Below are 11,382 nucleotides of genomic sequence, written 5' to 3'. Positions count from 1 at the left end.
TAAGCTTCAATATGAGGTCCTAAACCTTGCATGAAAGTGCATCCTTGTAGCTGTGTGTGCTAATATAGTGAAAATATTTGCAAGTTGAGCCAATGGCCATGGAGTATGTTGAGCCAATGGCCATGGAGTAAGTTGAGCCAATGGCCATGGAGTAAGTTGAGCCAATGGCCATGGAGTAAGTTGAGCCAATGGCCATGGAGTAAGTTGAGCCAATGGCCATGGAGTAAGTTAAGCCAATGGCCATGGAGTATGTTGAGCCAATGGCCATGGAGTATGTTGAGCCAATGGCCATGGAGTATGTTGAGCCAATGGCCATGGAGTAAGTTGAGCCAATGGCCATGGAGTAAGTTGAGCCAATGGCCATGGTGTAAGTTGAGCCAATGGCCATGGAGTAAGTTAAGCCAATGGCCATGGAGTATGTTGAGCCAATGGCCATGGAGTATGTTGAGCCAATAGTTGAGCCAATCCCAGGCGAAAATCAATGCATTATCACTGGGATATGGAGGTAACAACAGGGCCTGGCCTATGTTAAAAGTGTTTTTTAAAAGTACTAAATGTTTAGGTGGTAAGCCTAAAAGATGCATCAAATTATTAAAAGACAAAAAGCGATGGTGATTGTGTGTAAATAAACATATATATGGTTTCAAAAAAGTAGCGCTAATATTTAATTCAGTACAGAAATGTATAGGAGGCTTAACTTACCCCGTCCCGTGGTTCAATGTACCCCCATACCCCCATACCTGGGGTAACTCAAGCTATGTTTTCTAGACTGTAAGGTTAATATAATAATATAATATATTAGGTTAACATGAATTCTGATTCTGATTATTTCCAGGGATACACAACGTCCTGAAATATACACTGGGCGTACAAACATGCTCTTTCCATGACATCGACTGACCAAGTGAATCCAGTTGAAAGCTATGATCCCTTGTTGATGTCACTGATTAAATCTACTTCAATCAGTGTAAATGAAGGGGAGGAGACGGGTTAAAGAAGGATTTTTAAGCCCTGAGAGAATTGAGACATGGATTGTGTATGTGTGTCATTCAGAAGGTGAATGGGCAAGACAAAATATTTCAATGCCTTTGAACGGGGTTTGGTCGTTTTGGTAACTTTCCCCAGATCTGTGCCCCGACATAATCCTGTCTCGGAGCGCTACGGACAATTCCTTCAACCTAATGGCTTCGTTTTTAGTCTGACACGCACTATCAACTGTGGGACATTGTATAGACAGGTGTGTGCCTTTCCAAATCATGTTTAAGCAATTGAATTTACCACAAGTGGACTGCAATCAAGTTGTAGAAACATCTCAAGGATGATCAATGGAAACAGGATGCACCAAAGCTCAAATTTGAGTCTCATAGTAAAGGGTCTGAATAATTATGTAAATAAGGTATTTCTGTTTTAAGGTGATACATTTTAGAATATGCTGTAACAAAGTGTGGGAAAAGACGTTTTCCACATTCTGTTACGTTACAGCGTATTCTAAAATGTATCACTTTTTATTTTTTATTTTATTTCACCTTTATTTAACCAGGTAGGCTAGTTGAGAACAAGTTCTCATTTGCAACTGCGACCTGGCCAAGATAAAGCATAGCAGTGTGAACAGACTACAATGTGTGCAAAAGGCATGAGGAGGTAGGCGAATAATACAATTTTGCAGATTAACACTGGAGTGATAAGTGATCAGATGGTCATGTACAGGTAGAGATATTGGTGTGCAAAAGAGCAGAAAAATTTATAAATAAAAACAGTATAAAAACAGTATGGGAATGAGGTAGGTGAAAATGGGTGGGCTATTTTCCTATAGACTATGTACAGCTGCAGCGATTGGTTAGCTGCTCGGATAGCTGATGTTTGAAGTTGGTGAGGGAGATAAAAGTCTCCATCTTCAGCGATTTTTGCAATTCGTTCCAGTCACAGGCAGCAGAGTACTGGAACGAAAGGCGGCCAAATGATGTGTTGGCTTTAGGGATGATCAGTGAGATACACCTGCTGGAGCGCGTGCTACGGATGGGTGTTGCCATCGTGACCAGTGAACTGAGATAAGGCGGAGCTTTACCTAGCATGGACTTGTAGATGACCTGGAGCCAGTGGGTCTGGCGACGAATATGTAGTGAGGGCCAGCCGACTAGAGCATACAAGTCGCAGTGGTGGGTGGTATAAGGTGCTTTAGTGACAAAACGGATGGCACTGTGATAGACTGCATCCAGTTTGCTGAGTAGAGTGTTGGAAGCCATTTTGTAGATGACATCGCCGAAGTCGAGGATCGGTAGGATAGTCAGTTTTACTAGAGTAAGCTTGGCAGCGTGAGTGAAGGAGGCTTTGTTGCGGAATAGAAAGCAGACTCTTGATTTGATTTTCGATTGGAGATGTTTGATGTGGGTCTGGAAAGAGAGTTTGCAGTCTAGCCAGACACCTAGGTACTTATAGATGTCCACATATTCAAGGTCGGAACCATCCAGGGTGGTGATGCTAGTCGGGCATGCGGGTGCAGGCAGCGATCGGTTGAAAAGCATGCATTTGGTTTTACTCGCGTTTAAGAGCAGTTGGAGGCCACGGAAGGAGTGCTGTATGGCATTGAAGCTCGTTTGGAGGTTAGATAGCACAGTGTCCAATGACGGGCCGAAAGTATATAGAATGGTGTCATCTGCGTAGAGGTGGATCAGGGAATCGCCCGCAGCAAGAGCAACATCATTGATATATACAGAGAAAAGAGTCGGCCCAAGAATTGAACCCTGTGGCACCCCCATAGAGACTGCCAGAGGACCGGACAGCATGCCCTCCGGTTTGACACACTGAACTCTGTCTGCAAAGTAATTGGTGAACCAGGCAAGGCAGTCATCCGAAAAACCGAGGCTGTTGAGTCTGCCGATAAGAATATGGTGATTGACAGAGTCGAAAGCCTTGGCGAGGTCGATGAAGACGGCTGCACAGTACTGTCTTTTATCGATGGCGGTTATGATATCGTTTAGTACCTTGAGTGTGGCTGAGGTGCACCCGTGACCGGCTCGGAAACCAGATTGCACAGCGGAGAAGGTACGGTGGGATTCGAGATGGTCAGTGACCTGTTTGTTGACTTGGCTTTCGAAGACCTTAGATAGGCAGGGCAGGATGGATATAGGTCTGTAACAGTTTGGGTCCAGGGTGTCTCCCCTTTGAAGAGGGGGATGACTGCGGCAGCTTTCAATCCTTGGGGATCTCAGACGATATGAAAGAGAGGTTGAACAGGCTGGTAATAGTGGTTGCGACAATGGCGGCAGATAGTTTCAGAAATAGCGGGTCCAGATTGTCAAGCCCAGCTGATTTGTACGGGTCCAGGTTTTGCAGCTCTTTCAGAACATCTGCTATCTGGATTTGGGTAAAGGAGAACCTGGAGAGGCTTGGGTGAGGAGCTACGGGGGGGCGGAGCTGTTGGCCGAGGTTGGAGTAGCCAGGCGGAAGGCATGGCCAGCCGTTGAGAAGTGCTTATTGAAGTTTTCGATAATCATGGATTTATCGGTGGAGACCGTGTTTCCTAGCCTCAGTGCAGTGGGCAGCTGGGAGGAGGTGCTCTTGTTCTCCATGGACTTCACAGTGTCCCAGAACTTTTTGGAGTTGGAGCTACAGGATGCAAACTTCTGCCTGAAGAAGCTGGCCTTAGCTTTCCTGACTGACTGCGTGTATTGGTTCCTGACTTCCCTGAACAGTTGCATATCACGGGGCTATTCGATGCTATTGCAGTCCACCACAGGATGTTTTTGTGCTGGTCGAGGGCAGTCAGGTCTGGAGTGAACCAAGGGCTGTATCTGTTCTTGGTTCTGCATTTTTTGAACGGAGCATGCTTATCTAAAATGGTGAGGAAGTTACTTTTAAAGAATGACCATGCATCCTCAACTGACGGGATGAGGTCAATGTCCTTCCAGGGTACCCGGGCCAGGTCGATTAGAAAGGCCTGCTCACAGAAGTGTTTTAGGGAGCGTTTGACAGTGATGAGGGGTGGTCGTTTGACTGCGGCTCCGTGGCGGATACAGGCGATGAGGCAGTGATCGCTGAGATCCTGGTTGAAGACAGCAGAGGTATATTTGGAGGGCCAGTTGGTCAGGATGACGTCTATGAGGGTGCCCTTGTTTACAGAGTTAGGGTTGTACCTGGTGGGTTCCTTGATGATTTGAGTGAGATTGAGGGCATCTAGCTTAGATTGTAGGACTGCCGGGGTGTTAAGCATATCCCAGTTTAGGTCACCTAACAGAACGAACTCTGAAGCTAGATGGGGGGCGATCAATTCACAAATGGTGTCCAGGGCACAGCTGGGAGCTGAGGGGGTCGGTAGCAGGCGGCAACAGTGAGAGACTTGTTTCTGGAGAGAGTAATTTTCAAAATTAGTAGTTCAAACTGTTTGGGTATGGACCTGGAAAGTATGACATTACTTTGCAGGCTATCTCTGCAGTAGACTGCGACTCCGCCCCCTTTGGCAGTTCTATCTTGACGGAAGATGTTATAGTTGGGTATGGAAATCTCTGAATTTTTGGTGGCCTTCCTGAGCCAGGATTCAGACACGGCAAGGACATCAGGGTTAGCAGAGTGTGCTAAAGCAGTGAGTAAAACAAACTTAGGGAGGAGGCTTCTGATGTTGACATGCACAAAACCAATACTTTTTCGATCACAGAAGTCAACAAATGAGGGTACATGGGGACATGCGGGGCCTGGGTTTACCTCCACATCACCCGCGGAACAGAGAAGGAGTAGTATGAGGGTACGGCTAAAGGCTATCAAAACTGGTCGCCTAGAGCGTTGGGGGCAGAGGATAAGAGGAGCAGGGCATGGTAGAATATATTCAGGGCATAATGCGCAGACAGGGGTATGGTGGGGTGCGGGTACAGCGGAGGTAAGCCCAGGCACTGGGTGATGATGAGAGAGGTTGTATCTCTGGACATGCTGGTTGTAATGGGTGATGTCACCGCATGTGTGGGGGGTGGGACAAGGGAGGTAACAGGGAGGTAACAGGGGTATGCAGAGTGGATCTAGGGGCTCCATTGTGAACTAAAACAATGATAACTAACTTTAAACTTTAAAACAGAAATACCTTATATACATAATTATTCAGACCCCTTGACTTTTTCCACATTTTGTTATGTTACAGCCTTATTCTAAAATGGATTAAAAATAAAACATTTTACTCATCAATCTACACAATATCTCATAATGACAAAGCAAACACAGGTTTAGACATATTTTACTCATCAATCTACACACAATATCTCATAATGACAAAGCAAACACAGGTTTTTCAGAAATGTTTGCAAAGTTGTAAAAACTAAACTAAAACAGAAATACCTCTCACACTTCGGTTGAGTCTTACATCTAATGTCACCATGAAATAGGTTGGAACAGTCTGAACACAACATGTAGAAAAACTATAAAGACCAGGGAGAGACTGAATCTTTCTACATCAGAATGATGAGAGTAAAATGGAACCTTTGACAACTGCTCAGTTTCTGTCTTCATCTGACTAAGATGTTTATAAAACACAAGACCAAAGTCTAGACATGAAGGCAGCTTTAGCCTTTAGAAAATCAACATCAAGATCCCCCCCCCCTAATTCTAAAAGTGAATTTGTCATAATCATTTCTGATATCTATTTGAACACTAAACACAAGCTTTCCAAATACAAAGGAAAGTTCCTTCCTCTTTTGCATTGTACCAAATATCATTCATACAGGATGCTTTTGACTAAACAATGCTTCTCCTTTTCTACCACAGAGGGAGTTTGGGTGACAACAGCAGAGACCGTCCTGTTCCCTGACACAGTAGGCATTGTGCCATCCGATACCCGACTGATTGAGGATGCTATTAAACAGCACAATGGGGACATAGGCACAACAATGCTTCTCTCCTACTCTGTAACAGGCAGGAAAGCTGCATGCCAATCAAACTGTAGAAATAATTATGCAAATAGGGGATAGTCTAAGCAGGTTATAATTACAGAACAGAACATATGGCAATTATTATCACAATGTGATGATAGTTCTACAGTGACGGTGTAATTTCTAACTGTTGTTGACAAATATTGCAATTAACTGAGTAAAAATAGCAGAGTGTCATTGATTGTGCTTACAAAATGTAGTAGAAGAAATGATAACAGAAAACTATTTGTAGGTGGCTAATCTTATCGGTTGTATGGATTATCTGGCTATTGCATTTGTGTGCATGTGGTCTGGTCCATTTCTTACTCAGTGAGCCTGTCTAACTTGGGTTTTCTTTGCGCAAAATGATCATTATCTGGCTAATAATGTCCTGGCATGTGTTAGAAATGCCAGGGACGATTTCGGGTCCCAGTGTGTGTGTGTATAAAACAGGTCCCCACAGTAGGTTACATTGGACTCTCTGGGTCTGGGGGGGATTGAGATCCTGAGATAAGAGCTTTCATTTCAAAATAATTTTTTCATGTAAAATAGAGACTGAATTAGTCTATGCGCAACATTTAGTATGTTTTTTTAAATGACAAGTCATTGCCCAGCTGTTGAGCAGCTGGTGGGGTAGATAGTGACAGGGTGTCTCACCCAGAGCTGCGGAACAGCTGTATGCATCTGCACTGGCACTGCTATCGTTACTGCTCTCCATGCGAGGAAAACACGGGAACGACCAATCAAATCCATATAAACCACAGACAGGGCTCTGTGCTTTCACAGCATGAGGATTTTTCACAAGAAATTAGCATTTTACGCGTAAGTTTAATCATTGTAAAAGTGCCTTTTAGAGGCACGGCCGCCCAAAAAACGCTCGTGTGCATCAGCGCGTTGAAGGTGGACAATGCGCATTACCAAATGTATAATGCATTCACGTTGCAGTTTTTATACCCTCGCATCAGAAGTCAAGCATATTTGCTGCACACATACAATACAGTGACACATTAGTCATTTAAAACATGCAATGCACATTAGGTTTAGGTCAAAGTCCTCAGTCTATAAGCCTATTTTTCATGAGAAAAGTACTGAGCCAAATAAAACATAAACAAAGAACGTAAAGGACACAAAAAGACAACAAAAGTTCAGTAAAAACACACATTACCGTCTTCCTATGTAGTGACAGGCGCAGTCAATGAGATGGTGTGTCCTTTGCACACTCGAAGACAGTACGCGTCCGACAGAAATATTGTTACCGTTTTACACTGTCTCTAGCAAAGCCGACCGTTAGCAGGACTCCGGTGCCTTTTTATTGGCTCACCATGGCTCGCTCTGCCCTCCCTTCTTTGCCTGGGTTCGCGTGCGCAACAACAGCGTGCGCAACAGCTTCTCCATGGCGCTCTCACTTGACAAAGGTTCATTCATTCATTTCAAATAGCTTTATTTTACCTCTTCAACATTTACTTATCTAAATAAATTAATATTTGATATTCCGCGTGCTATTTATAGGCTACTCTCACATATCGTATTTTTGGTTGGGGATTACACATCAATGCACATCAGTTTGATTTTTTTCACAGCAATTGGTGTTCTCAAAATATCTCTGAAATAGCCTATCAATAATCAACAATATAGACCATCGACTGTGTATTTTTATTTCAATCAAGTATTGAGTCTTGAGTATCTGACAAAGCTATAAACATAGGCCAGCGAACATTGTAGGCTATGAAGTCCCCGTCAACATGCAAAAATCTAAACCAATCTTTTCTAAACCAATTTTTCCTCTAATTTAGCCCGAGGTGATTTTGGAATGTCTAGTCTACACAGCCTTGGAGAGCAACAGAGCGCAATTTCCATTCCAAGAATAATAAACTACAACAAATGTGTTGCCTGTGGTGATCCTCAATATCTTCTACTTCTGTCATAAATTCTACTGCACTGAACAAAAACTATGAACGCAACATGTGAAGTGTTGGTCCCATGTTTCATAAAAGCTGAAATAAAAGATCACAGAAATGTTCCTAATGCACAAAAAACATATTTCTCTCAAATGTTGTGAACACATTTGTTTACATCCCCATTAGTGAACATTTCTAATTTACCACAATAATCCATCCATCTGACAGATGTGGCATATCAAGAAGCTGATTAAAAAGACCTGATAATTACACAGGTGCACCTTAATAAAAGCAAATAAAACAATAAATGCAATTGGCATGCTGACTGCAGGAATTTCCACCAGAGCGGTTGTCAGAGAATTGAATGTTAATTTCTCTACCATAAGCTGTTAGAATTTGCCAGTACGTCCACCTAGCCTAACAGTCAGAAACCATGGTGACAGTGTGGTTATGTTATGGGCAGGCATAAGCTATGGACAACAAACACAATAACATTTTATCGATGGCAATTTGACTGCAGGGAGATACCTTGATGAGATCCTGAGGCCCATTGCGTTGCCCTTTAAAAAAAGGTATCTGTAACCAACAGATGCATATCTGTGTTCTCAGTCATGTGAAATCCATAGATTAGGGCATAATGAATGTATTCCCAGTCATGTGAAATCCATAGATTAGGGTATAATGAATGTATTCCCAGTCATGTGAAATCCATAGATTAGGGCCTAATGAATGTGTTCCCAGTCATGTGAAATCCATAGATTAGGGCCTAATGAATGTGTTCCCAGTCATGTGAAATCCATAGATTAGAGCCTAATGAATGTGTTCCCAGTCATGTGAAATCCATAGATTAGGGCCTAATGAATGTGTTCCCAGTCATGTGAAATCCATAGATTAGGGCCTAATGAATGTGTTCCCAGTCATGTGAAATCCATAGATTAGGGCCTAATGAATGTATTCCCAGTCATGTGAAATCCATAGATTAGGGCCTAATGAATGTATTCCCAGTCATGTGAAACCCATAGATTAGGGCATAATGAATGTATTCCCAGTCATGTGAAATCCATAGATTAGGGCATAATGAATGTATTCCCAGTCATGTGAAATCCATAGATTAGTGCATAATGAATGTATTCCCAGTCATGTGAAATCCATAGATTAGGGCCTAATGAATGTATTCCCAGTCATGTGAAATCCATAGATTAGGGCATAATGAATGTATTCCCAGTCATGTGAAATCCATAGATTAGGGCATAATGAATGTATTCCCAGTCATGTGAAATCCATAGATTAGTGCATAATGAATGTATTCCCAGTCATGTGAAATCCATAGATTAGGGCCTAATGAATGTATTCCCAGTCATGTGAAATCCATAGATTAGGGCATAATGAATGTATTCCCAGTCATGTGAAATCCATAGATTAGTGCATAATGAATGTATTCCCAGTCATGTGAAATCCATAGATTAGGGCCTAATGAATGTGTTCCCAGTCATGTGAAATCCATAGATTAGGGCATAATGAATGTATTCCCAGTCATGTGAAATCCAATGAATGTATTCCCAGTCATGTGAAATCCATAGATTAGGGCCTAATGAATGTGTTCCCAGTCATGTGAAATCCATAGATTAGGGCATAATGAATGTATTCCCAGTCATGTGAAATCCATATATTAGGGCCTAATGAATGTATTCCCAGTCATGTGAAATCCATAGATTGGGGCATAATGAATGTATCCCCAGTCATGTGAAATCCATAGATTAGGGCATAATGAATTTAATTCCATTGACTGATTTACTTATATGAAATGTAACTCAGTAAAGTTACATTTGGGCTCCCATCCGGGTTAGGCCGTCATTGTAAATCAGAATTTGTTCTGAACTGGACTTTCCTAGTTAAATAAAACATATTTTGTTGTTGTTGATGCATGATGCGTTTGTATTTTGTTCAGTATAGTTTGAAATGCGTGTTGCACATCTCATTTTGCCTCACCTGAGATTGATGTGTAAAGCCCAAATATCCAGAATCTCCACTGCCATCTTGAGGAAGTTGGAACCATGAGGTGGAGTCTGCATCTAGGGTGGCGTACAGTAGGCTTCATCATGTTCCAGATCAACCTAATGGCATCGAATGAAATGCGTCCCTAAATTCTATTCCACAATGAGAGATAATTGTGTCAATTCCACACCATAGCGCTGCATAAGATCCTGACATGCTGATGTTTGCCCAAAATAAACATCATAAAAGAAAGATAAATATTTTATCTGTGGAAGGTAAAACATTTGAATGTGGGATTAGAGACATTCAAGCCATCGATGCGTCATATATATATATATATATATATATATATATATATATATATATATATATATATATATATATATATATAAAGTAAATCTGACACAGACTACAACAAAAAGTTGTATTATTCCCCTAGAGACCTGTACCTGGAAGTCAGAGTGGAATAGTACTTGGTATTATTTACAGACCATTACACACTGAACACACACTATCTGGTGCACAGTCAGAGAAGAGTCTTCCTACTGTACACAATGTGCCTCATCGTTTGGCTTGTAATGAGAGGACACAGCGTCTGCTTCTACAATCAGCGTCTGCTTCTGCAAACAACTCTGGCCAGTACATCAGATTAACCAACTCTGTACACATTGTGCTGGAGATCAGATATGTTGATTGGATGTGCCCAGCCTGGTCAGTCTGCACTGCAGAGATAGGACCACAGTATACTGTCCAGTAACCACACGGTCAACTCCACTAGAAGGTCATTTCAGATTGCAAGTGTCCTGTCACATGTAGTGTATCAACTATTTAATACGATGTTATTACTAACTAACTATTTTCCAGACGGAATGTTCGTCAAGCTGGGGAAGGGCACGCAGCGGAGTCATGGGGTGAGTGAGTGATCACAGAGCAGCAGCTGGAAGGACTCTGGGAGGGGAAGGGCACACAGCGGAGTCATGGGGTGAGTGAGTGATCACAGAGCAGCAGCTGGAAGGACTCTGGGAGGGGAAGGGCACGCAGCGGAGTCATGGGGTGAGTGAGTGATCACAGAGCAGCAGCTGGAAGGACTCTGGGAGGGGAAGGGCACGCAGCGGAGTCATGGGGTGAGTGAGTGATCACAGAGCAGCAGCTGGAAGGACTCTGGGAGGGGAAGGGCACGCAGCGGAGTCATGGGGTGAGTGAGTGATCACAGAGCAGCAGCTGGAAGGACTCTGGGAGGGGAAGGGCACGCAGCGGAGTCATGGGGTGAGTGGGTGATCACAGAGCAGCAGCTGGAAGGACTCGGGGAGGGGAAGGGCACGCAGTGGAGTCATGGGGTGAGTGAGTGATCACAGAGTGGCAGCTGGAAGGACTCGGGGAGGGGAAGGGCACGCAGCGGAGTCATGGGGTGAGTGAGTGATCACAGAGTGGCAGCTGGAAGGACTCGGGGAGGGGAAGGGCACGCAGCGGAGTCATGGGGTGAGTGAGTGATCACAGAGCGGCAGCTGGAAGGACTCGGGGAGGGGAAGGGCACGCAGCGGAGTCATGGGGTGAGTGAGTGATCACAGAGCGGCAGCTGGAAGGACTCTGGGAGGGGAAGG

The sequence above is a fragment of the Oncorhynchus gorbuscha genome, linkage group LG10, assembly GCF_021184085.1.
Source record: "Oncorhynchus gorbuscha isolate QuinsamMale2020 ecotype Even-year linkage group LG10, OgorEven_v1.0, whole genome shotgun sequence".
Classification (NCBI taxonomy): domain Eukaryota; kingdom Metazoa; phylum Chordata; class Actinopteri; order Salmoniformes; family Salmonidae; genus Oncorhynchus; species Oncorhynchus gorbuscha.
The sequence above is the reverse complement of the archived record's forward strand: the minus strand, read 5'-3'. Positions refer to the sequence as shown.